At 41.8% G+C, this 25,076-nt stretch overlaps 9 non-coding genes across 9 annotated transcripts; all 9 read left to right on the top strand.

Moving 5' to 3' along the window:
- Positions 1 to 1,293: 1,293 nt before the first annotated feature.
- On the top strand, positions 1,294 to 1,366 carry TRNAK-UUU (transfer RNA lysine (anticodon UUU)). Its single transcript has one exon. It is a non-coding gene; the product is annotated as a tRNA-Lys (tRNA).
- An 8,482-nt stretch (positions 1,367 to 9,848) lies between these two features.
- On the top strand, positions 9,849 to 9,921 carry TRNAK-UUU (transfer RNA lysine (anticodon UUU)). Its single transcript has one exon. It is a non-coding gene; the product is annotated as a tRNA-Lys (tRNA).
- A 935-nt stretch (positions 9,922 to 10,856) lies between these two features.
- TRNAK-UUU (transfer RNA lysine (anticodon UUU)) lies at positions 10,857 to 10,929 on the top strand. Its single transcript has one exon. It is a non-coding gene; the product is annotated as a tRNA-Lys (tRNA).
- Positions 10,930 to 11,864: 935 nt separating this feature from the next.
- TRNAK-UUU (transfer RNA lysine (anticodon UUU)) lies at positions 11,865 to 11,937 on the top strand. The gene has a single exon. It is a non-coding gene; the product is annotated as a tRNA-Lys (tRNA).
- A 935-nt stretch (positions 11,938 to 12,872) lies between these two features.
- TRNAK-UUU (transfer RNA lysine (anticodon UUU)) lies at positions 12,873 to 12,945 on the top strand. Its single transcript has one exon. It is a non-coding gene; the product is annotated as a tRNA-Lys (tRNA).
- A 1,943-nt stretch (positions 12,946 to 14,888) lies between these two features.
- TRNAK-UUU (transfer RNA lysine (anticodon UUU)) lies at positions 14,889 to 14,961 on the top strand. Its single transcript has one exon. It is a non-coding gene; the product is annotated as a tRNA-Lys (tRNA).
- Positions 14,962 to 15,896: 935 nt separating this feature from the next.
- TRNAK-UUU (transfer RNA lysine (anticodon UUU)) lies at positions 15,897 to 15,969 on the top strand. Its single transcript has one exon. It is a non-coding gene; the product is annotated as a tRNA-Lys (tRNA).
- Positions 15,970 to 17,904: 1,935 nt separating this feature from the next.
- TRNAK-UUU (transfer RNA lysine (anticodon UUU)) lies at positions 17,905 to 17,977 on the top strand. Its single transcript has one exon. It is a non-coding gene; the product is annotated as a tRNA-Lys (tRNA).
- A 6,506-nt stretch (positions 17,978 to 24,483) lies between these two features.
- TRNAK-UUU (transfer RNA lysine (anticodon UUU)) lies at positions 24,484 to 24,556 on the top strand. The gene has a single exon. It is a non-coding gene; the product is annotated as a tRNA-Lys (tRNA).
- The last annotated feature ends 520 nt before the right edge of the window (positions 24,557 to 25,076 follow it).

Here is a 25,076-nt window from a genome sequence, read left to right on the forward strand (position 1 = left end):
CACTATTTGGTGATTTTATGTGGTAATTGTATGGCGGTGTTCAGTCATTATATGCTGTTATTATGTGGTGATGGTATGGCAGTATTCTGTCGCTATTTTAGGTTATTATGTTTGTGTTGCATGGCGATATTCAGTCAGTTTACAGTGTTATTATGTGGTGATTGTATGGCGGTATTCAGTCACTATTTGGTGTTATTATGTGGTGGTGGTTTGGCGATATTTTATCACATTTGTTGTTAGTATATGGTGACGGTTTGGCGGTATTCAGTCACGACTCGATACAGAGCCCGGATAGCTCAGTCGGTAGAGCATCAGACTTTTAATCTGAGGGTCCAGGGTTCACGTCTCTGTTCGGGCGGATGCTTTTAATAAAGCGGAAAACAATAAACGCTATAATTTAAGGATGTGAGAAAACTACTGAAAAACAAATGATGGTGACTATTCAGAAAAATATCTTGGTTACCGTAGTTTCTTTGATTTCAGCTAGTTTATGACAGTATAGAGCCGTGACCATGTTCTGCTCGGTTGCTTTTTTGGCACCAGCAGCAAGTGATCACTGGTAATGTTATGTACCATGGCTATGGTATGATGGTACTCAGTCACTGTTTAGCACTATTACTTGGTTCTGTTATGGTGATATTCAGAAGATGCTTATTTTCATAACTGTAACTCCTGCCTATAAGCCACAAATCAATAGTAGACAGATCGCTAACAACAGCCATGTGATGTTTGGTCTCTGGGTAGTGGTAAAATCCTGATAAAAGATATGGCGGCGATCTCAACCTTTTGCGATCTTCAGGGGTAAAGATATCACATAAGTTGGGAATTTCATAAAATTCTGAACGGCTGAGGGCATCCCACAAGCAGACTCACGTGAGGTCATCACGAGAGTAAAGTGGGTGTAACTTAGTATGGCGGTATTCAGTCACTATTTTGTGTTATTATGTGGTCATGGTATTGTGGTAATCAGTCATTATTTGGTGTTTTTATGTTGGGATGGTGTTCAGTCACTATTTGGTGATTTTATGTGGTAATTGTATGGCGGTGTTCAGTCATTATATGCTGTTATTATGTGGTGGTGGTATGGCAGTATTCTGTCGCTATTTTAGGTTATTATGTTTGTGTTGCATGGCGATATTCAGTCAGTTTACAGTGTTATTATGTGGTGATTGTATGGCGGTATTCAGTCACTATTTGGTGTTATTATGTGGTGGTGGTTTGGCGATATTTTATCACATTTGTTGTTAGTATATGGTGACGGTTTGGCGGTATTCAGTCACGACTCGATACAGAGCCCGGATAGCTCAGTCGGTAGAGCATCAGACTTTTAATCTGAGGGTCCAGGGTTCAAGTCCCTGTTCGGGCGGATGCTTTTAATAAAGCGGAAAACAATAAACGCTATAATTTAAGGATGTGAGAAAACTACTGAAAAACAAATGATGGTGACTATTCAGAAAAATATCTTGGTTACCGTAGTTTCTTTGATTTCAGCTAGTTTATGACAGTATAGAGCCGTGACCATGTTCTGCTCGGTTGCTTTTTTGGCACCAGCAGCAAGTGATCACTGGTAATGTTATGTACCATGGCTATGGTATGATGGTACTCAGTCACTGTTTAGCACTATTACTTGGTTCTGTTATGGTGATATTCAGAAGATGCTTATTTTCATAACTGTAACTCCTGCCTATAAGCCACAAATCAATAGTAGACAGATCGCTAACAACAGCCATGTGATGTTTGGTCTCTGGGTAGTGGTAAAATCCTGATAAAAGATATGGCGGCGATCTCAACCTTTTGCGATCTTCAGGGGTAAAGATATCACATAAGTTGGGAATTTCATAAAATTCTGAACGGCTGAGGGCATCCCACAAGCAGACTCACGTGAGGTCATCACGAGAGTAAAGTGGGTGTAACTTAGTATGGCGGTATTCAGTCACTATTTTGTGTTATTATGTGGTCATGGTATTGTGGTAATCAGTCATTATTTGGTGTTTTTATGTTGGGATGGTGTTCAGTCACTATTTGGTGATTTTATGTGGTAATTGTATGGCGGTGTTCAGTCATTATATGCTGTTATTATGTTGTGATGGTATGGCAGTATTCTGTCGCTATTTTAGGTTATTATGTTTGTGTTGCATGGCGATATTCAGTCAGTTTACAGTGTTATTATGTGGTGATTGTATGGCGGTATTCAGTCACTATTTGGTGTTATTATGTGGTGGTGGTTTGGCGATATTTTATCACATTTGTTGTTAGTATATGGTGACGGTTTGGCGGTATTCAGTCACGACTCGATACAGAGCCCGGATAGCTCAGTCGGTAGAGCATCAGACTTTTAATCTGAGGTTCCAGGGTTCAAATCCCTGTTCGGGCGGATGCTTTTAATAAAACGGAAAACAATAAACGCTATAATTTAACCCCTTCCCGACCTGTGACACAGCGTATGCGTCATGAAAGTCGGTGCCAATCCGACCTGTGACGCATATGCTGTGTCACAGAAAGATCGCGTCCCTGCAGATCGGGTGAAAGGGTTAACTCCCATTTCACCCGCTCTGCAGGGACAGGGGGAGTGGTAGTTTAGCCCAGGGGGGGTGGCTTCACCCCCTCGTGGCTACGATCGCTCTGATTGGCTGTTGAAAGTGAAACTGCCAATCAGAGCGATTTGTAATATTTCACCTAAAAAAATGGTGAAATATTACAATCCAGCCATGGCCGATGCTGCAATATCATCGGCCATGGCTGGAAATACTAATGTGCCCCCACCCCACCCCTCCGATCGCCCCCCCAGCCCCCCGATCTGTGGCCCGCTCCCCTCCGTCCTGTGCTCCGCTCCCCCGTCCTCCTGTCCGCTCCCCCGTGCTCCAATCACACCCCCCCGTGCTCCAATCAAACCCCCCCGCACTCCGATCCCCCCCCGTGCTCCGAACCACCCCCCCTGCACACCGATCCCCCCCCCCTGCACACCGATCCACCCGCCCGCACACCGATCACTCTCCCCCATGCTCCGATCCCTCCCCCCCCGTGCTCCGACGCCCCCCCGTGCCCTGATCTCCCCCCCCTGTGCCCTGATCTCCCCCCCTTATACTTACCGATCCTGGCGGGGTCCGTCAGTCTTCTTCCCCGAGCGCCGCCATGTTCCAAAATGGCGGGCGCATGCGCAGTGCGCCCGCCGAATCTGCCGGCCGGCAGATTCGTTCCAATGTGAATTTTGATCACTGTGATATAATCTATCACAGTGGTCAAAATAAAAAAACAGTAAATGACCCCCCCCATTTGTCCCCCATAGATAGGGACAATAATAAAATAAAGAATTTTTTTTTTTTTTCACTAAGGTTGGAGTTAGAACTAGGGTTAGGGTTAGGGTTAGGGGTAGGGTTAGGGGTAGGGTTAGGGTTAGGGTTAGGGTTAGGGGTAGGGTTAGGGGTAGGGGTAGGGGTAGGGTTAGGGGTAGGGTTAGGGGTAGGGGTAGGGGTAGGGTTAGGGGTAGGGTTAGGGTTAGGGTTTCGGTATGTGCACACGTATTCTGGTCCTCTGCGGATTTTTCTGCAGCGGATTTGATAAATCCGCAGTGCTAAACCGCTGCGGATTTATGGCAGATTTACCGCGGTTTTTCTGCGCATTTCACTGCGGTTTTACAACTGCGATTTTCTATTGGAGCAGTTGTAAAACCGCTGTGGAATCCGCAGAAAGAAGTGACATGCTGCGGAATGTAAACCGCTGCGTTTCCGTGCAGTTTTTCCGCAGCATGTGTACAGCGATTTTTGTTTCCCATAGGTTTACATTGAAATGTAAACTCATGGGAAACTGCTGCGGATCCGCAGCGTTTTCCAAAGCGTGTGCACATACCTTTAGAATTAGGCTATGTGCACACGGTGCGGATTTGGCTGCGGATCCGCAGCGGATTGGCCGCTGCGGATCCGCAGCAGTGTTCCATCAGGTTTACAGTACCATGTAAACCTATGGAAAACCAAATCCGCTGTGCCCATGGTGCGGAAAATACCGCACGGAAACGCTGCGTTGTATTTTCCGCAGCATGTCAATTCTTTGTGCGGTTTCCGCAGCGTTTTACACCTATTCCTCAATAGGAATCCGCAGGTGAAATCCGCAGGTAAAACGCAGTGCCTTTTACCCGCGGATTTTTCAAAAATGGTGCGGAAAAATCTCACACGAATCCGCAACGTGGGTACATAGCCTTAGGGTTAGGGTTGGGTTGGAATTAGGGTTGTGGTTAGGGTTAGGGGTGTGTTGGGGTTAGGGTTGTGGTTAGGGGTGTGTTGCGGTTAGGGTTGTGGTTAGGGTTACGGCTACAGTTGGGATAAGGGTTAGGGGTGTGTTGGCGTAAGAATTGAGGGGTTTCCACTGTTTAGGCACATCAGGGGGTCTCCAAACGCAACATGGCGCCACCATTGATTCCAGCCAATCTTTTATTCAAAAAGTCAAATGGTGCTCCTTCCCTTCCGAGCCCCGACGTGTGCCCAAACAGTGGTTTACCCCCACATATGGGGTATCAGTGTACTCAGGACAAACTGGGCAACAATTACTGGGGTCCAATTTCTCCTGTTACCCTTGAGAAAATAAAAAATTGCTTGCTAAAACATCATTTTTGAGGAAAGTAAAATGATTTTTTATTTTCACGGCTCTGCGTTGTAAACGTCTGTGAAGCACTTGGGGGTTCAAAGTGCTCACCACATATCTAGATAAGTTCCTTGGGGGGTCTAGTTTCCAAAATGGGGTCACTTGTGGGGGGTTTCTACTGTTTAGGCACACCAGGGGCTCTGCAAACGCAACGTGACGCCCGCAGACCATTCCATCAAAGTCTGCATTTCAAAACGTCACTACTTGACTTCCGAGCCCCGACATGTGCCCAAACAGTGGTTTACCCCCACATATGGGGTATCAGCGTACTCAGGACAAACTGGGCAACAATTACTGGGGTCCAATTTCTCCTGTTACCCTTGAGAAAATAAAAAATTGCTTGCTAAAACATCATTTTTGAGGAAAGAAAAATGATTTTTTATTTTCACGGCTCTGCGTTGTAAACGTCTGTGAAGCACTTGGGGGTTCAAAGTGCTCACCACATATCTAGATAAGTTCCTTGGGGGGTCTAGTTTCCAAAATGGGGTCACTTGTGGGGGGTTTCTACTGTTTAGGCACACCAGGGGCTCTGCAAACGCAACGTGACGCCCGCAGACCATTCCATCAAAGTCTGCATTTCAAAAGTCACTACTTCCCTTCTGAGCCCCGACGTGTGCCCAAACAGTGGTTTACCCCCACATATGGGGTATCAGCGTACTCAGGAGAAACTGGACAACAACTTTTGGGGTCCAATTTCTCCTGTAACCCTTGGGAAAATAAAAAATTCTGGGCTAAAAGATTATTTTTGAGGAAAGAAAACGTATTTATTATTTTCACTGCTCTGTGTTATAAACTTCTGTGAAGCACTTGGGGGTTCAAAGTGCTCACCTCACATCTAGATAAGTTCCTTTCGGGGTCTAGTTTCTAAAATGGGGTCACTTGTGGGGGGTTTCTACTGTTTAGCCACATCAGGGGCTCTGCAAACGCAACGTAACGCCCGCAGAGCATTCCATCAAAGTCTGCATTTCAAAATGTCACTACTTGACTTCCGAGCCCCGACATGTGCCCAAACTGTGGTTTACCCCCACATATGGGGTATCAGCGTACTCAGGAGAAACTGTACAACAACTTTTGGGGTCAAATTTCTCCTGTTACCCTTGGGAAAATAATAAATTGCAGGCTAAAAGATCATTTTAGAGAAAATAAAATTTTTATTTTATTTTCATGGCTCTGCGTTATAAACTTCTGTGAAGCACTTGGAAGTTCAAAGTCCTCACCACACATCTAGATTAGTTCCTTTGGGGGTCTAGTTTCCAAAATGGGGTCATATGTGGGGGATCTCCAATGTTTAGGCACACAGGGGCTCTCCAAACGTGACATGGTGTCCGCTAATGATTGGAGCTAATTTTCCATTTAAAAAGCCAATTGGCGTGCCTTCCCTTCCGAGCCCTGCCGTGCGCCCAAACAGTGGTTTACCCCCACATATGGGGTATCAGCGTACTCAGGACAAACTGGACAACAACATTTGCGGTCCAATTTCTCCTATTACCCTTGGCAAAATAGGAAATTCCAGGCTAAAAATCATTTTTGAGGAAAGAAAAATTATTTTTTATTTTCATGGCTCTGCATTATAAACTTCTGTGAAGCACCTGGGGGTTTAAAGTGCTCAATATGCATCTAGATAAGTTCCTTGGGGGGTCTAGTTTCCAAAATGGGGTCACTTGTGGGGGAGCTCCAATGCATAGGCACACAGGGGCTCTCTAAACGCGACATGGTGTCCGCTAACAATTGGAGCTAATTTTCCATTCAAAAAGTCAAATGGCGCGCCTTCCCTTCCGAGCCCTGCCGTGTGCCCAAACAGTGGTTTACCCCCACATATGAGGTATCGGCGTACTCGGGAGAAATTGCCCAACAAATTTTAGGATTCATTTTATCCTATTGCCCATGTGAAAATGAAAAACTGAGGCGAAAAGAATTTTTTTGTGAAAAAAAAAAGTACTTTTTCATTTTTACAGATCAATTTGTGAAGCACCTGAGGGTTTAAAGTGCTCAATATGCATCTAGATAAGTTCCTTGGGGGGTCTAGTTTCCAAAATGGGGTCATTTGTGGGGGAGCTCCAATGTTTAGGCACACGGGGGCTCTCCAAACACGACATGGTGTCCGCTAACGATGGAGATAATTTTTCATTCAAAGAGTCAAATGGCGCTCCTTCCCTTCCGAACCTTACCATGTGCCCAAACAGTGGTTTACCTCCACATGTGAGGTATCGGTGTACTCATGAGAAATTGCCCAACAAATTTTAGGATCCATTTTATCCTGTTGCCCATGTGAAAATGAAAAAAATTGAGGCTAAAAGAATTTTTTTGTGAAAAAAAAGTACTTTTTCATTTTTACGGATCAATTTGTGAAGCCCCCGGGGGTTCAAAGTTCTCACTATGCATCTAGATAAGTTCCTTGGGGCGTCTAGTTTCCAAAATGGGGTCACGTGTGGGGGAGCTCCAATTTTTAGGCACACGGGGGGCTCTCCAAACGTGACATGGTGTCCGCTAAAGAGTGGAGCCAATTTTTCATTCAAAAAGTCAAATGGCGCTCCTTCCCTTCCAAGCCCTGCCGTGCGCCCAAACATTGGTTTACCCCCACATATGAGGTATCAGCGTACTCAGGACAAATTGGACAACAACTTTCGTGGTTCAGTTTCTCCTTGTACCATTGGGAAAATAAAAAAAATGTTGCTAAAAGATAATTTTTGTGACTAAAAAGTTAAATGTTCATTTTTTCCTTCCATGTTGCTTCTGCTGCTGTGAAGCACCTGAAGGGTTAAAAAACTTCTTGAATGTGGTTTTGAGCACCTTGAGGGGTGCATTTTTTAGAATGGTGTCACTTTTGGGTATTTTCATCCATATAGACCCCTCAAACTGACTTCAAATGTGAGGTGGTCCCTAAAAAAAATGGTTTTGTAAATTTCGTTGTAAAAATGAGAAATCGCTGGTCAAATTTTAACTCTTATAACTTCCTAGCAAAAAAAAATGTTGTTTCCAAAATTGTGCTGGTGTAAAGTATACATGTGGGAAATGTTATTTATTAACTATTTTGTGTCACATAACTCTCTGGTTTAACAGAATAAAAATTCAAAATGTGAAAATTGCGAAATTTTCAAAATTTTCGCCAAATTTCCGTTTTTATCACAAATAAACGCAGAATTTATTGACCTAAATTTACCACTAACATGAAGCCCAATATGTCACGAAAAAACAATCTCAGAACCGCTAGGATCCGTTGAAGCGTTCCTGAGTTATTACCTCATAAAGGGACACTGGTCAGAATTGCAAAAAACGGCCAGGTCATTAAGGTCAAAATAGGCTGGGTCATGAAGGGGTTAAGGATGTGAGAAAACTACTGAAAAACAAATGATGGTGACTATTCAGAAAAATATCTTGGTTACCGTAGTTTCTTTGATTTCAGCTAGTTTATGACAGTATAGAGCCGTGACCATGTTCTGCTCGGTTGCTTTTTTGGCACCAGCAGCAAGTGATCACTGGTAATGTTATGTACCATGGCTATGGTATGATGGTACTCAGTCACTGTTTAGCACTATTACTTGGTTCTGTTATGGTGATATTCAGAAGATGCTTATTTTCATAACTGTAGCTCCTGCCTATAAGCCACAAATCAATAGTAGACAGATCGCTAACAACAGCCATGTGATGTTTGGTCTCTGGGTAGTGGTAAAATCCTGATAAAAGATATGGCGGCGATCTCAACCTTTTGCGATCTTCAGGGGTAAAGATATCACATAAGTTGGGAATTTCATAAAATTCTGAACGGCTGAGGGCATCCCACAAGCAGACTCACGTGAGGTCATCACGAGAGTAAAGTGGGTGTAACTTAGTATGGCGGTATTCAGTCACTATTTTGTGTTATTATGTGGTCATGGTATTGTGGTAATCAGTCATTATTTGGTGTTTTTATGTTGGGATGGTGTTCAGTCACTATTTGGTGATTTTATGTGGTAATTGTATGGCGGTGTTCAGTCATTATATGCTGTTATTATGTGGTGATGGTATGGCAGTATTCTGTCGCTATTTTAGGTTATTATGTTTGTGTTGCATGGCGATATTCAGTCAGTTTACAGTGTTATTATGTGGTGATTGTATGGCGGTATTCAGTCACTATTTGGTGTTATTATGTGGTGGTGGTTTGGCGATATTTTATCACATTTGTTGTTAGTATATGGTGACGGTTTGGCGGTATTCAGTCACGACTCGATACAGAGCCCGGATAGCTAAGTCGGTAGAGCATCAGACTTTTAATCTGAGGTTCAAGTCCCTGTTCGGGCGGATGCTTTTAATAAAGCGGAAAACAATAAACGCTATAATTTAAGGATGTGAGAAAACTACTGAAAAACAAATGATGGTGACTATTCAGAAAAATATCTTGGTTACCGTAGTTTCTTTGATTTCAGCTAGTTTATGACAGTATAGAGCCGTGACCATGTTCTGCTCGGTTGCTTTTTTGGCACCAGCAGCAAGTGATCACTGGTAATGTTATGTACCATGGCTATGGTATGATGGTACTCAGTCACTGTTTAGCACTATTACTTGGTTCTGTTATGGTGATATTCAGAAGATGCTTATTTTCATAACTGTAACTCCTGCCTATAAGCCACAAATCAATAGTAGACAGATCGCTAACAACAGCCATGTGATGTTTGGTCTCTGGGTAGTGGTAAAATCCTGATAAAAGATATGGCGGCGATCTCAACCTTTTGCGATCTTCAGGGGTAAAGATATCACATAAGTTGGGAATTTCATAAAATTCTGAACGGCTGAGGGCATCCCACAAGCAGGCTCACGTGAGGTCATCACGAGAGTAAAGTGGGTGTAACTTAGTATGGCGGTATTCAGTCACTATTTTGTGTTATTATGTGGTCATGGTATTGTGGTAATCAGTCATTATTTGGTGTTTTTATGTTGGGATGGTGTTCAGTCACTATTTGGTGATTTTATGTGGTAATTGTATGGCGGTGTTCAGTCATTATATGCTGTTATTATGTGGTGATGGTATGGCAGTATTCTGTCGCTATTTTAGGTTATTATGTTTGTGTTGCATGGCGATATTCAGTCAGTTTACAGTGTTATTATGTGGTGATTGTATGGCGGTATTCAGTCACTATTTGGTGTTATTATGTGGTGGTGGTTTGGCGATATTTTATCACATTTGTTGTTAGTATATGGTGACGGTTTGGCGGTATTCAGTCACGACTCGATACAGAGCCCGGATAGCTCAGTCGGTAGAGCATCAGACTTTTAATCTGAGGGTCCAGGGTTCAAGTCCCTGTTCGGGCGGATGCTTTTAATAAAACGGAAAACAATAAACGCTATAATTTAAGGATGTGAGAAAACTACTGAAAAACAAATGATGGTGACTATTCAGAAAAATATCTTGGTTACCGTAGTTTCTTTGATTTCAGCTAGTTTATGACAGTATAGAGCCGTGACCATGTTCTGCTCGGTTGCTTTTTTGGCACCAGCAGCAAGTGATCACTGGTAATGTTATGTACCATGGCTATGGTATGATGGTACTCAGTCACTGTTTAGCACTATTACTTGGTTCTGTTATGGTGATATTCAGAAGATGCTTATTTTCATAACTGTAGCTCCTGCCTATAAGCCACAAATCAATAGTAGACAGATCGCTAACAACAGCCATGTGATGTTTGGTCTCTGGGTAGTGGTAAAATCCTGATAAAAGATATGGCGGCGATCTCAACCTTTTGCGATCTTCAGGGGTAAAGATATCACATAAGTTGGGAATTTCATAAAATTCTGAACGGCTGAGGGCATCCCACAAGCAGACTCACGTGAGGTCATCACGAGAGTAAAGTGGGTGTAACTTAGTATGGCGGTATTCAGTCACTATTTTGTGTTATTATGTGGTCATGGTATTGTGGTAATCAGTCATTATTTGGTGTTTTTATGTTGGGATGGTGTTCAGTCACTATTTGGTGATTTTATGTGGTAATTGTATGGCGGTGTTCAGTCATTATATGCTGTTATTATGTGGTGATGGTATGGCAGTATTCTGTCGCTATTTTAGGTTATTATGTTTGTGTTGCATGGCGATATTCAGTCAGTTTACAGTGTTATTATGTGGTGATTGTATGGCGGTATTCAGTCACTATTTGGTGTTATTATGTGGTGGTGGTTTGGCGATATTTTATCACATTTGTTGTTAGTATATGGTGACGGTTTGGCGGTATTCAGTCACGACTCGATACAGAGCCCGGATAGCTCAGTCGGTAGAGCATCAGACTTTTAATCTGAGGGTCCAGGGTTCAAGTCCCTGTTCGGGCGGATGCTTTTAATAAAGCGGAAAACAATAAACGCTATAATTTAAGGATGTGAGAAAACTACTGAAAAACAAATGATGGTGACTATTCAGAAAAATATCTTGGTTACCGTAGTTTCTTTGATTTCAGCTAGTTTATGACAGTATAGAGCCGTGACCATGTTCTGCTCGGTTGCTTTTTTGGCACCAGCAGCAAGTGATCACTGGTAATGTTATGTACCATGGCTATGGTATGATGGTACTCAGTCACTGTTTAGCACTATTACTTGGTTCTGTTATGGTGATATTCAGAAGATGCTTATTTTCATAACTGTAACTCCTGCCTATAAGCCACAAATCAATAGTAGACAGATCGCTAACAACAGCCATGTGATGTTTGGTCTCTGGGTAGTGGTAAAATCCTGATAAAAGATATGGCGGCGATCTCAACCTTTTGCGATCTTCAGGGGTAAAGATATCACATAAGTTGGGAATTTCATAAAATTCTGAACGGCTGAGGGCATCCCACAAGCAGACTCACGTGAGGTCATCACGAGAGTAAAGTGGGTGTAACTTAGTATGGCGGTATTCAGTCACTATTTTGTGTTATTATGTGGTCATGGTATTGTGGTAATCAGTCATTATTTGGTGTTTTTATGTTGGGATGGTGTTCAGTCACTATTTGGTGATTTTATGTGGTAATTGTATGGCGGTGTTCAGTCATTATATGCTGTTATTATGTGGTGATGGTATGGCAGTATTCTGTCGCTATTTTAGGTTATTATGTTTGTGTTGCATGGCGATATTCAGTCAGTTTACAGTGTTATTATGTGGTGATTGTATGGCGGTATTCAGTCACTATTTGGTGTTATTATGTGGTGGTGGTTTGGCGATATTTTATCACATTTGTTGTTAGTATATGGTGACGGTTTGGCGGTATTCAGTCACGACTCGATACAGAGCCCGGATAGCTCAGTCGGTAGAGCATCAGACTTTTAATCTGAGGGTCCAGGGTTCAAGTCCCTGTTCGGGCGGATGCTTTTAATAAAACGGAAAACAATAAACGCTATAATTTAAGGATGTGAGAAAACTACTGAAAAACAAATGATGGTGACTATTCAGAAAAATATCTTGGTTACCGTAGTTTCTTTGATTTCAGCTAGTTTATGACAGTATAGAGCCGTGACCATGTTCTGCTCGGTTGCTTTTTTGGCACCAGCAGCAAGTGATCACTGGTAATGTTATGTACCATGGCTATGGTATGATGGTACTCAGTCACTGTTTAGCACTATTACTTGGTTCTGTTATGGTGATATTCAGAAGATGCTTATTTTCATAACTGTAACTCCTGCCTATAAGCCACAAATCAATAGTAGACAGATCGCTAACAACAGCCATGTGATGTTTGGTCTCTGGGTAGTGGTAAAATCCTGATAAAAGATATGGCGGCGATCTCAACCTTTTGCGATCTTCAGGGGTAAAGATATCACATAAGTTGGGAATTTCATAAAATTCTGAACGGCTGAGGGCATCCCACAAGCAGGCTCACGTGAGGTCATCACGAGAGTAAAGTGGGTGTAACTTAGTATGGCGGTATTCAGTCACTATTTTGTGTTATTATGTGGTCATGGTATTGTGGTAATCAGTCATTATTTGGTGTTTTTATGTTGGGATGGTGTTCAGTCACTATTTGGTGATTTTATGTGGTAATTGTATGGCGGTGTTCAGTCATTATATGCTGTTATTATGTGGTGATGGTATGGCAGTATTCTGTCGCTATTTTAGGTTATTATGTTTGTGTTGCATGGCGATATTCAGTCAGTTTACAGTGTTATTATGTGGTGATTGTATGGCGGTATTCAGTCACTATTTGGTGTTATTATGTGGTGGTGGTTTGGCGATATTTTATCACATTTGTTGTTAGTATATGGTGACGGTTTGGCGGTATTCAGTCACGACTCGATACAGAGCCCGGATAGCTCAGTCGGTAGAGCATCAGACTTTTAATCTGAGGGTCCAGGGTTCAAGTCCCTGTTCGGGCGGATGCTTTTAATAAAGCGGAAAACAATAAACGCTATAATTTAAGGATGTGAGAAAACTACTGAAAAACAAATGATGGTGACTATTCAGAAAAATATCTTGGTTACCGTAGTTTCTTTGATTTCAGCTAGTTTATGACAGTATAGAGCCGTGACCATGTTCTGCTCGGTTGCTTTTTTGGCACCAGCAGCAAGTGATCACTGGTAATGTTATGTACCATGGCTATGGTATGATGGTACTCAGTCACTGTTTAGCACTATTACTTGGTTCTGTTATGGTGATATTCAGAAGATGCTTATTTTCATAACTGTAACTCCTGCCTATAAGCCACAAATCAATAGTAGACAGATCGCTAACAACAGCCATGTGATGTTTGGTCTCTGGGTAGTGGTAAAATCCTGATAAAAGATATGGCGGCGATCTCAACCTTTTGCGATCTTCAGGGGTAAAGATATCACATAAGTTGGGAATTTCATAAAATTCTGAACGGCTGAGGGCATCCCACAAGCAGACTCACGTGAGGTCATCACGAGAGTAAAGTGGGTGTAACTTAGTATGGCGGTATTCAGTCACTATTTTGTGTTATTATGTGGTCATGGTATTGTGGTAATCAGTCATTATTTGGTGTTTTTATGTTGGGATGGTGTTCAGTCACTATTTGGTGATTTTATGTGGTAATTGTATGGCGGTGTTCAGTCATTATATGCTGTTATTATGTGGTGATGGTATGGCAGTATTCTGTCGCTATTTTAGGTTATTATGTTTGTGTTGCATGGCGATATTCAGTCAGTTTACAGTGTTATTATGTGGTGATTGTATGGCGGTATTCAGTCACTATTTGGTGTTATTATGTGGTGGTGGTTTGGCGATATTTTATCACATTTGTTGTTAGTATATGGTGACGGTTTGGCGGTATTCAGTCACGACTCGATACAGAGCCCGGATAGCTCAGTCGGTAGAGCATCAGACTTTTAATCTGAGGGTCCAGGGTTCACGTCTCTGTTCGGGCGGATGCTTTTAATAAAGCGGAAAACAATAAACGCTATAATTTAAGGATGTGAGAAAACTACTGAAAAACAAATGATGGTGACTATTCAGAAAAATATCTTGGTTACCGTAGTTTCTTTGATTTCAGCTAGTTTATGACAGTATAGAGCCGTGACCATGTTCTGCTCGGTTGCTTTTTTGGCACCAGCAGCAAGTGATCACTGGTAATGTTATGTACCATGGCTATGGTATGATGGTACTCAGTCACTGTTTAGCACTATTACTTGGTTCTGTTATGGTGATATTCAGAAGATGCTTATTTTCATAACTGTAACTCCTGCCTATAAGCCACAAATCAATAGTAGACAGATCGCTAACAACAGCCATGTGATGTTTGGTCTCTGGGTAGTGGTAAAATCCTGATAAAAGATATGGCGGCGATCTCAACCTTTTGCGATCTTCAGGGGTAAAGATATCACATAAGTTGGGAATTTCATAAAATTCTGAACGGCTGAGGGCATCCCACAAGCAGACTCACGTGAGGTCATCACGAGAGTAAAGTGGGTGTAACTTAGTATGGCGGTATTCAGTCACTATTTTGTGTTATTATGTGGTCATGGTATTGTGGTAATCAGTCATTATTTGGTGTTTTTATGTTGGGATGGTGTTCAGTCACTATTTGGTGATTTTATGTGGTAATTGTATGGCGGTGTTCAGTCATTATATGCTGTTATTATGTGGTGATGGTATGGCAGTATTCTGTCGCTATTTTAGGTTATTATGTTTGTGTTGCATGGCGATATTCAGTCAGTTTACAGTGTTATTATGTGGTGATTGTATGGCGGTATTCAGTCACTATTTGGTGTTATTATGTGGTGGTGGTTTGGCGATATTTTATCACATTTGTTGTTAGTATATGGTGACGGTTTGGCGGTATTCAGTCACGACTCGATACAGAGCCCGGATAGCTCAGTCGGTAGAGCATCAGACTTTTAATCTGAGGGTCCAGGGTTCAAGTCCCTGTTCGGGCGGATGCTTTTAATAAAGCGGAAAACAATAAACGCTATAATTTAAGGATGTGAGAAAACTACTGAAAAACAAATGATGGTGACTATTCAGAAAAATATCTTGGTTACCGTAGTTTCTTTGATTTCAGCTAGTTTATGACAGTATAGAGCCGTGACCATGTTCTGCTCGGTTGCTTTTTTGGCACCAGCAGCAAGTGATCACTGGTAATATTATGTACCATGGCTATGGTATGATGGTACTCAGTCACTGTTTAGCACTATTACTTGGTTCTGTTATGGTGATATTCAGAAGATGCTTATTTTCATAACTGTAACTCCTGCCTATAAGCCACAAATCAATAGTAGACAGATCGCTAACAACAGCCATGTGATGTTTGGTCTCTGGGTAGTGGTAAAATCCTGATAAAAGATATGGCGGCGATCTCAACCTTTTGCGATCTTCAGGGGTAAAGATATCACATAAGTTGGGAATTTCATAAAATTCTGAACGGCTGAGGGCATCCCACAAGCAGACTCACGTGAGGTCATCACGAGAGTAAAGTGGGTGTAACTTAGTATGGCGGTATTCAGTCACTATTTTGTGTTATTATGTGGTCATGGTATTGTGGTAATCAGTCATTATTTGGTGTTTTTATGTTGGGATGGTGTTCAGTCACTATTTGGTGATTTTATGTGGTAATTGTATGGCGGTGTTCAGTCATTATATGCTGTTATTATGTTGTGATGGTATGGCAGTATTCTGTCGCTATTTTAGGTTATTATGTTTGTGTTGCATGGCGATATTCAGTCAGTTTACAGTGTTATTATGTGGTGATTGTATGGCGGTATTCAGTCACTATTTGGTGTTATTATGTGGTGGTGGTTTGGCGATATTTTATCACATTTGTTGTTAGTATATGGTGACGGTTTGGCGGTATTCAGTCACGACTCAATACAGAGCCCGGATAGCTCAGTCGGTAGAGCATCAGACTTTTAATCTGAGGGTCCAGGGTTCAAGTCCCTGTTCGGGCGGATGCTTTTAATAAAACGGAAAACAATAAACGCTATAATTTAAGGATGTGAGAAAACTACTGAAAAACAAATGATGGTGACTATTCAGAAAAATATCTTGGTTACCGTAGTTTCTTTGATTTCAGCTAGTTTATGACAGTATAGAGCCGTGACCATGTTCTGCTCGGTTGCTTTTTTGGCACCAGCAGCAAGTGATCACTGGTAATGTTATGTACCATGGCTATGGTATGATGGTACTCAGTCACTGTTTAGCACTATTACTTGGTTCTGTTATGGTGATATTCAGAAGATGCTTATTTTCATAACTGTAACTCCTGCCTATAAGCCACAAATCAATAGTAGACAGATCGCTAACAACAGCCATGTGATGTTTGGTCTCTGGGTAGTGGTAAAATCCTGATAAAAGATATGGCGGCGATCTCAACCTTTTGCGATCTTCAGGGGTAAAGATATCACATAAGTTGGGAATTTCATAAAATTCTGAACGGCTGAGGGCATCCCACAAGCAGACTCACGTGAGGTCATCACGAGAGTAAAGTGGGTGTAACTTAGTATGGCGGTATTCAGTCACTATTTTGTGTTATTATGTGGTCATGGTATTGTGGTAATCAGTCATTATTTGGTGTTTTTATGTTGGGATGGTGTTCAGTCACTATTTGGTGATTTTATGTGGTAATTGTATGGCGGTGTTCAGTCATTATATGCTGTTATTATGTGGTGATGGTATGGCAGTATTCTGTCGCTATTTTAGGTTATTATGTTTGTGTTGCATGGCGATATTCAGTCAGTTTACAGTGTTATTATGTGGTGATTGTATGGCGGTATTCAGTCACTATTTGGTGTTATTATGTGGTGGTGGTTTGGCGATATTTTATCACATTTGTTGTTAGTATATGGTGACGGTTTGGCGGTATTCAGTCACGACTCGATACAGAGCCCGGATAGCTAAGTCGGTAGAGCATCAGACTTTTAATCTGAGGTTCAAGTCCCTGTTCGGGCGGATGCTTTTAATAAAGCGGAAAACAATAAACGCTATAATTTAAGGATGTGAGAAAACTACTGAAAAACAAATGATGGTGACTATTCAGAAAAATATCTTGGTTACCGTAGTTTCTTTGATTTCAGCTAGTTTATGACAGTATAGAGCCGTGACCATGTTCTGCTCGGTTGCTTTTTTGGCACCAGCAGCAAGTGATCACTGGTAATGTTATGTACCATGGCTATGGTATGATGGTACTCAGTCACTGTTTAGCACTATTACTTGGTTCAGTTATGGTGATATTCAGAAGATGCTTATTTTCATAACTGTAACTCCTGCCTATAAGCCACAAATCAATAGTAGACAGATCGCTAACAACAGCCATGTGATGTTTGGTCTCTGGGTAGTGGTAAAATCCTGATAAAAGATATGGCGGCGATCTCAACCTTTTGCGATCTTCAGGGGTAAAGATATCACATAAGTTGGGAATTTCATAAAATTCTGAACGGCTGAGGGCATCCCACAAGCAGGCTCACGTGAGGTCATCACGAGAGTAAAGTGGGTGTAACTTAGTATGGCGGTATTCAGTCACTATTTTGTGTTATTATGTGGTCATGGTATTGTGGTAATCAGTCATTATTTGGTGTTTTTATGTTGGGATGGTGTTCAGTCACTATTTGGTGATTTTATGTGGTAATTGTATGGCGGTGTTCAGTCATTATATGCTGTTATTATGTGGTGATGGTATGGCAGTATTCTGTCGCTATTTTAGGTTATTATGTTTGTGTTGCATGGCGATATTCAGTCAGTTTACAGTGTTATTATGTGGTGATTGTATGGCGGTATTCAGTCACTATTTGGTGTTATTATGTGGTGGTGGTTTGGCGATATTTTATCACATTTGTTGTTAGTATATGGTGACGGTTTGGCGGTATTCAGTCACGACTCGATACAGAGCCCGGATAGCTCAGTCGGTAGAGCATCAGACTTTTAATCTGAGGGTCCAGGGTTCAAGTCCCTGTTCGGGCGGATGCTTTTAATAAAACGGAAAACAATAAACGCTATAATTTAAGGATGTGAGAAAACTACTGAAAAACAAATGATGGTGACTATTCAGAAAAATATCTTGGTTACCGTAGTTTCTTTGATTTCAGCTAGTTTATGACAGTATAGAGCCGTGACCATGTTCTGCTCGGTTGCTTTTTTGGCACCAGCAGCAAGTGATCACTGGTAATGTTATGTACCATGGCTATGGTATGATGGTACTCAAAAACCTAAGAAAAAATGGATACAAGAGCTCAAAGTAAAAAATGTAACAACTTTATTAAAGACCAATCATGAACAACAATACACAAATAAACTTTAAAAACCATACATATACGATGCAAAGGCTAAAAGCAGAGACGAGCCTAGTGCCACGCACAAAAACACAAGTATAAGTACAAATGTGATGTCAAACACATCAGGTAGTAGCTGAAAAACTCATAGGGCCATATATAGTTAGCATATATCCTATATAATAATAAATAGTAAGTGTAATATGGTCACAATACAAGCTATAGTTCTAAAGTACTAGGCAGGCGGCAGGAATGTAACAAAAATATATGACCAAATGTAAGGGTGTCACATTAAGAACATAGTGCATATTGAATCAACCCCACCTGGTAAATATCAGCTGTTACAAAAGCAGTAGTATAGCAAAGCTGTCCGATCCCTCCTAAATGGCTCACTAAACCATGCAATGCATGTGAACCCGGGAAGTCCCAAGCAAGGAAAGGGGAGGAAAGACTAGGCTGTAGGAAAGTGAATACCTTACCGACCTGCTGTAATCATGCGTGGAAGAGGAGGCCCCGACGCGCGTTTCGCAGAAGTTGCTTCCTCGGGGGGCGCTAGTGAGGAGTGGAAAGAAAGGGGGTCCTTAAATATCCAACTAATGAGACCTCCAGGCGGTAGGAATGGCGCTGCATCCGGCCCGGCAGTGGCTGGAAGCGGCGGAGGCGGCGTCCAACGTCACACACCCGCGCCCCGCACTGACGCGTCAGTGGGAGGGGCCGGCCGTGCGACGCGAATAGGACGCGTGTCCACGGCAACCAAGCACACGCCCAGCCAGTGAAGCGCACGCCGCCCGGAGGGAAGGAAGACGCTGACCAAGGAGAAACAGCAAGGAGTCTATGGGGAGAAAGTGCATATCGCTCTGATCACTGCAGAGAAAGTGGAATCGGACTAAAGTGCATACCAGGAGGCCGAACATAGCCACAAAAAGGTTGATGCATTAAGTTAGACTACATATAAAAGTGATATTGAAATGGGATAATGGTGATAATAATGAAAGTGAACAATATGTCACCAGACCACTGATGGGCACTAGTCTACTAATACTAGGTGCTAAAATATATAACCCATATAGGGAACTAATTAAATAGGTGATACTAAAAATAGCATAATAGAGATGTAAAAATGGTGAAAGCATAAAGCGCTACGAAAAACAAAGAAGGAAATAATCCTACAGGGGGAATCATAATGGCAATATGCTGTGCTATATTGTGAGAAATACTATAGACTCCATAACTACACTACTAAGGAAGTGGTAGTATGACTATATACAAGTCAGACGATGAAATAGGGTGCATGCGAGTGAAACAGGAACAGTACAAGCCACATAGGTGGTTGATAATGCACCAAAAGTAAATAAATAAAAATAAATGAAATATAGAAAAGAAAACCAACAACATTGAAGTAAATAAACATGGAGGGATATGTAGAATAACTCTTGATTGCTTGATAGCTGAGTCCATCAACGCTTCCTGAATATAAGTAAGAATTAGTGGAGGACGTAAATAATCTGTAGAATAAGGGAAAAGAAAAATGTAAGTGACATGAACAGAAAACACCTGTTAAGAAACAATAAAATAGAACCACAAAACACTAGTTAAAAGTTTAAATATAGCCAAAAATGAAAATAAATATAGGGCTATAAGAAAACTGTTACAAGAATGGGACAAAACTAAGAACTTCATTAAGCCCCTTAGGGCGAATACAATCTATGCGTACAATCCATTGGGCCTCCAACTGAGCGAGTCTTTTCCTCATATCACCACCTCTTCCATCCATGAGGACACGATCTATGCCACGTACTTTCAGGAGGTGACTATTGCAGCCGTGCTTCTCTTTAAAATGCCTTGGAATAGGTTTCAGGAATTCATCGGCCGATGAATTCAAAGCTGCTTTAATGTCCCTAATGTGCTCTCTGATCCTGATGCGCAATTGGCGTGATGTAAGGCCTACGTAGACGAGTCCACAAGGGCAAGTGGCATAGTAAACCACATGATCCGTGGAGCAAGTTATATGCTGGGTTATCCTGAATTCTTTGGACCCATCACTGGATAGACATGTGAAGCACCGTTCCAGATTTTTGCATGCCGTGCAATCACGACAGGGGAAAAAACCCCACCTAGGGCCCTTAGAACCAAATGCATTTTTAAAAACTGGGCCCCTGTAATAACTGTGGGTAAGGAGGTCCTTCAAATTTTTGTTCCTACGATACGTAACAGACGGTGTATTAGTTAGACATTTCTTCAATATAGTATCTTGTTTTATGATGGGCCAATATTTGTTAAGTATTTCTCTGACCTCCGTCGATTTATTTGAAAAAGTGGCTATAAATCTCACCTCCATTGGTGTCTGGGTATCCTTCTCAATTGCCCTCTTGGTTGTAAGAAGGCTTGCCCTGTCAACTCGTGAAGCTCTCCTCCTACACCGTTTGATGGTCCTCATTGAGTAGCCCCGGTCCATAAATCGATGTGAGATGTCATCCGCTTGTTTTTGATATGAGCTATCCTCCGAGCATATTCGTTTAGCTCTAAGTAGTTGTCCATATGGAATGCTGTTTTTTAGATGTTTCGGGTGTGCGGAAGTAGAGTGTAGGAGACTATTGACTGATGTTGTTTTTCTATGTAGATCACTCTGAAGGAAGCCGTCTCCATCCCTCTGAACACACACATCCAAGAAGTCGATCTTCTCGCGGCTGTAATGACAGGTAAGTTTTATATTCAAGTCATTGACGTTGAGTTCATCAATGAACTTCAGAAGATCTTCTTCTGAGCCTTGCCAGATTGCAAACACGTCATCAATGTATCTGGCCCACATAAGTACGTTGGAAGAGAGAGGAGTGGCATCGGTAATGAAGATTTTCCTCTCCCACAGCCCCAGGAACAGACATGCATAGGACGGCGCAAAGGCCGCCCCCATGGCTGTCCCCTGGAGCTGTAGGTAGAGTGCCTCCTTAAAAATAAAAAAATTATGACTCAATGCAAATTCTAGCAAGGATAACAAAAACTTGCAGAAGTGATCATCAGTATCAGTGTTGTTCAAGAAAAAGCTCACTGCCTCCATGCCATCTGCATGCCGAATAGACGTATAGAGAGATTCGACGTCTAATGTGACCAACAGCATATCTGGTTCCAGATTGATATTAGCGATCTTCGATAGAATATCCCCCGTGTCTCTCAAAAAAGAAGGAAGTGTTTCCACAATAGGTTTGAGGTAAAAATCAAGCATCTTACCCACATTCTCCGTCAATCCTCCATTTCCGGACACAATGGGTCGACCTGTAGGGCATGTCAAATTCTTATGCACTTTGGGTAAAAGGTACAGACATGGAGTACGTGGTGCATCTGGAACCAAGCCATCTCTCAGATCTTTAGTGATCAATCCGTCGGTAAAAGCTTCCTCAATTATATCCAGCAGTTCAGCCTGAAAAATAGAGGTGGGGTTGAAGCTCAATCTCCTATAGGTATTTATGTCACGCAACTGTCTAAAAGCCTCTTTTTCGTACATTTCGGTTGGCCATAGTACAATGTTGCCGCCTTTATCGGCAGGCTTGATTAACACCTGATCCATAGATCGTAAATCAGTCAGGGCTCGTCGCTGTTGACGGGTCAAGTTGTCATGTTGCAATCCTGTTGAAATTTTCTTTAAGTCTTCAGTGACCACTTTGACAAACAGATCAATCTCCGGAAAAAGGTTAAGTGGGGGGAAGCGTTTAGGCTTAGGTAGTACAAACTTACCTTTGGATGCAACAGATGAAGATTCCTCACAAAGTTCATTCAAGATGGCAATTGTTTCCTGCTCCTCAATAGTCCACTGGGCATTATCCGTGTTGTTCTTCTGGTGTAATTTATGAAGTACCAACTTCCTAGCAAATAAATGGAGATCCTTTATTGCTGTGAATAAATTGAATGATGAGGTAGGGGAAAAGGATAAGCCCAAACTTAACACTTCCAACTGTATGTCAGTGAGAGGAACAGAAGAGAGGTTAATCACCTGCAGTTTGGATGGCCCTCCAGAATTGGTGTAGATCCGTTTAGACGAATTATACTTCCGATTATAGTTAGTACCTTTTCTTTTATTCCTTCCATTGGAGGAGAAGCGTTGTGTATCCAGAGTTTCGGTTTTCCCCTCAACTGAGGAGAGAGAGGAAATAGAGGAGGAACGTGTTGACATCCGCGGCTTGTACCACTTGTATACGGAGTTAGTCTTAAAATCTTGTACGTCTCTCATAAATTTGCTGGTTTTCACTTCCTGAATCTCCTTTTCCCAAGTAGCAAACTGTCCATCAAGGTCCTTCTTAAATGACTCCATATCCGCAGGGCTCACAGATTCGGTGAGTTTCTTTTGTAAGGTTTCGATTTCACTCTCCATAGACTCCAGACTCTTTTTATTCAATCCTATAAGTAATTCAATCAAGGAACGGGAGCATATATTACAGGCTTCCTCCCAGCGGGAACGAAAAAAAGTGTCTTCGACGGGAAATGAGGGTAAAATTCTGACTCGGAGACCCCGAGGGATCAAGTTCTTAGACAAATAATTCTCCAGGGTGGCCTTATTCCACCAGATACGCATTCTTTTTTTCAACATAAATTTTAAACTAGTTTTGATTTCAGTAATAGTCCCATTCTCGATTTCACCACTAGGTGTCGCCTCACTCTTAAAAATTGCATCAATGTGTGCTAGCCAGGTTTGATCCCGTGCCTTCAGATCCATAGCCCAAGAAAGGATGTGCAGAACACACCAGCTAGATCAATAAACCTACAAAGAGGGCAAATAGTATAAATGCTCCACCATCATATAATATGAAAAACCTAAGAAAAAATGGATACAAGAGCTCAAAGTAAAAAATGTAACAACTTTATTAAAGACCAATCATGAACAACAATACACAAATAAACTTTAAAAACCATACATATACGATGCAAAGGCTAAAAGCAGAGACGAGCCTAGTGCCACGCACAAAAACACAAGTATAAGTACAAATGTGATGTCAAACACATCAGGTAGTAGCTGAAAAACTCATAGGGCCATATATAGTTAGCATATATCCTATATAATAATAAATAGTAAGTGTAATATGGTCACAATACAAGCTATAGTTCTAAAGTACTAGGCAGGCGGCAGGAATGTAACAAAAATATATGACCAAATGTAAGGGTGTCACATTAAGAACATAGTGCATATTGAATCAACCCCACCTGGTAAATATCAGCTGTTACAAAAGCAGTAGTATAGCAAAGCTGTCCGATCCCTCCTAAATGGCTCACTAAACCATGCAATGCATGTGAACCCGGGAAGTCCCAAGCAAGGAAAGGGGAGGAAAGACTAGGCTGTAGGAAAGTGAATACCTTACCGACCTGCTGTAATCATGCGTGGAAGAGGAGGCCCCGACGCGCGTTTCGCAGAAGTTGCTTCCTCGGGGGGCGCTAGTGAGGAGTGGAAAGAAAGGGGGTCCTTAAATATCCAACTAATGAGACCTCCAGGCGGTAGGAATGGCGCTGCATCCGGCCCGGCAGTGTTTAGCACTATTACTTGGTTCTGTTATGGTGATATTCAGAAGATGCTTATTTTCATAACTGTAGCTCCTGCCTATAAGCCACAAATCAATAGTAGACAGATCGCTAACAACAGCCATGTGATGTTTGGTCTCTGGGTAGTGGTAAAATCCTGATAAAAGATATGGCGGCGATCTCAACCTTTTGCGATCTTCAGGGGTAAAGATATCACATAAGTTGGGAATTTCATAAAATTCTGAACGGCTGAGGGCATCCCACAAGCAGACTCATGTGAGGTCATCACGAGAGTAAAGTGGGTGTAACTTAGTATGGCGGTATTCAGTCACTATTTTGTGTTATTATGTGGTCATGGTATTGTGGTAATCAGTCATTATTTGGTGTTTTTATGTTGGGATGGTGTTCAGTCACTATTTGGTGATTTTATGTGGTAATTGTATGGCGGTGTTCAGTCATTATATGCTGTTATTATGTGGTGATGGTATGGCAGTATTCTGTCGCTATTTTAGGTTATTATGTTTGTGTTGCATGGCGATATTCAGTCAGTTTACAGTGTTATTATGTGGTGATTGTATGGCGGTATTCAGTCACTATTTGGTGTTATTATGTGGTGGTGGTTTGGCGATATTTTATCACATTTGTTGTTAGTATATGGTGACGGTTTGGCGGTATTCAGTCACGACTCGATACAGAGCCCGGATAGCTCAGTCGGTAGAGCATCAGACTTTTAATCTGAGGGTCCAGGGTTCAAGTCCCTGTTCGGGCGGATGCTTTTAATAAAACGGAAAACAATAAACGCTATAATTTAAGGATGTGAGAAAACTACTGAAAAACAAATGATGGTGACTATTCAGAAAAATATCTTGGTTACCGTAGTTTCTTTGATTTCAGCTAGTTTATGACAGTATAGAGCCGTGACCATGTTCTGCTCGGTTGCTTTTTTGGCACCAGCAGCAAGTGATCACTGGTAATGTTATGTACCATGGCTATGGTATGATGGTACTCAGTCACTGTTTAGCACTATTACTTGGTTCTGTTATGGTGATATTCAGAAGATGCTTATTTTCATAACTGTAACTCCTGCCTATAAGCCACAAATCAATAGTAGACAGATCGCTAACAACAGCCATGTGATGTTTGGTCTCTGGGTAGTGGTAAAATCCTGATAAAAGATATGGCGGCGATCTCAACCTTTTGCGATCTTCAGGGGTAAAGATATCACATAAGTTGGGAATTTCATAAAATTCTGAACGGCTGAGGGCATCCCACAAGCAGACTCACGTGAG

The sequence above is a fragment of the Ranitomeya imitator genome, chromosome 4 (assembly GCF_032444005.1).
Source record: "Ranitomeya imitator isolate aRanImi1 chromosome 4, aRanImi1.pri, whole genome shotgun sequence".
NCBI classification, from domain to species: domain Eukaryota; kingdom Metazoa; phylum Chordata; class Amphibia; order Anura; family Dendrobatidae; genus Ranitomeya; species Ranitomeya imitator.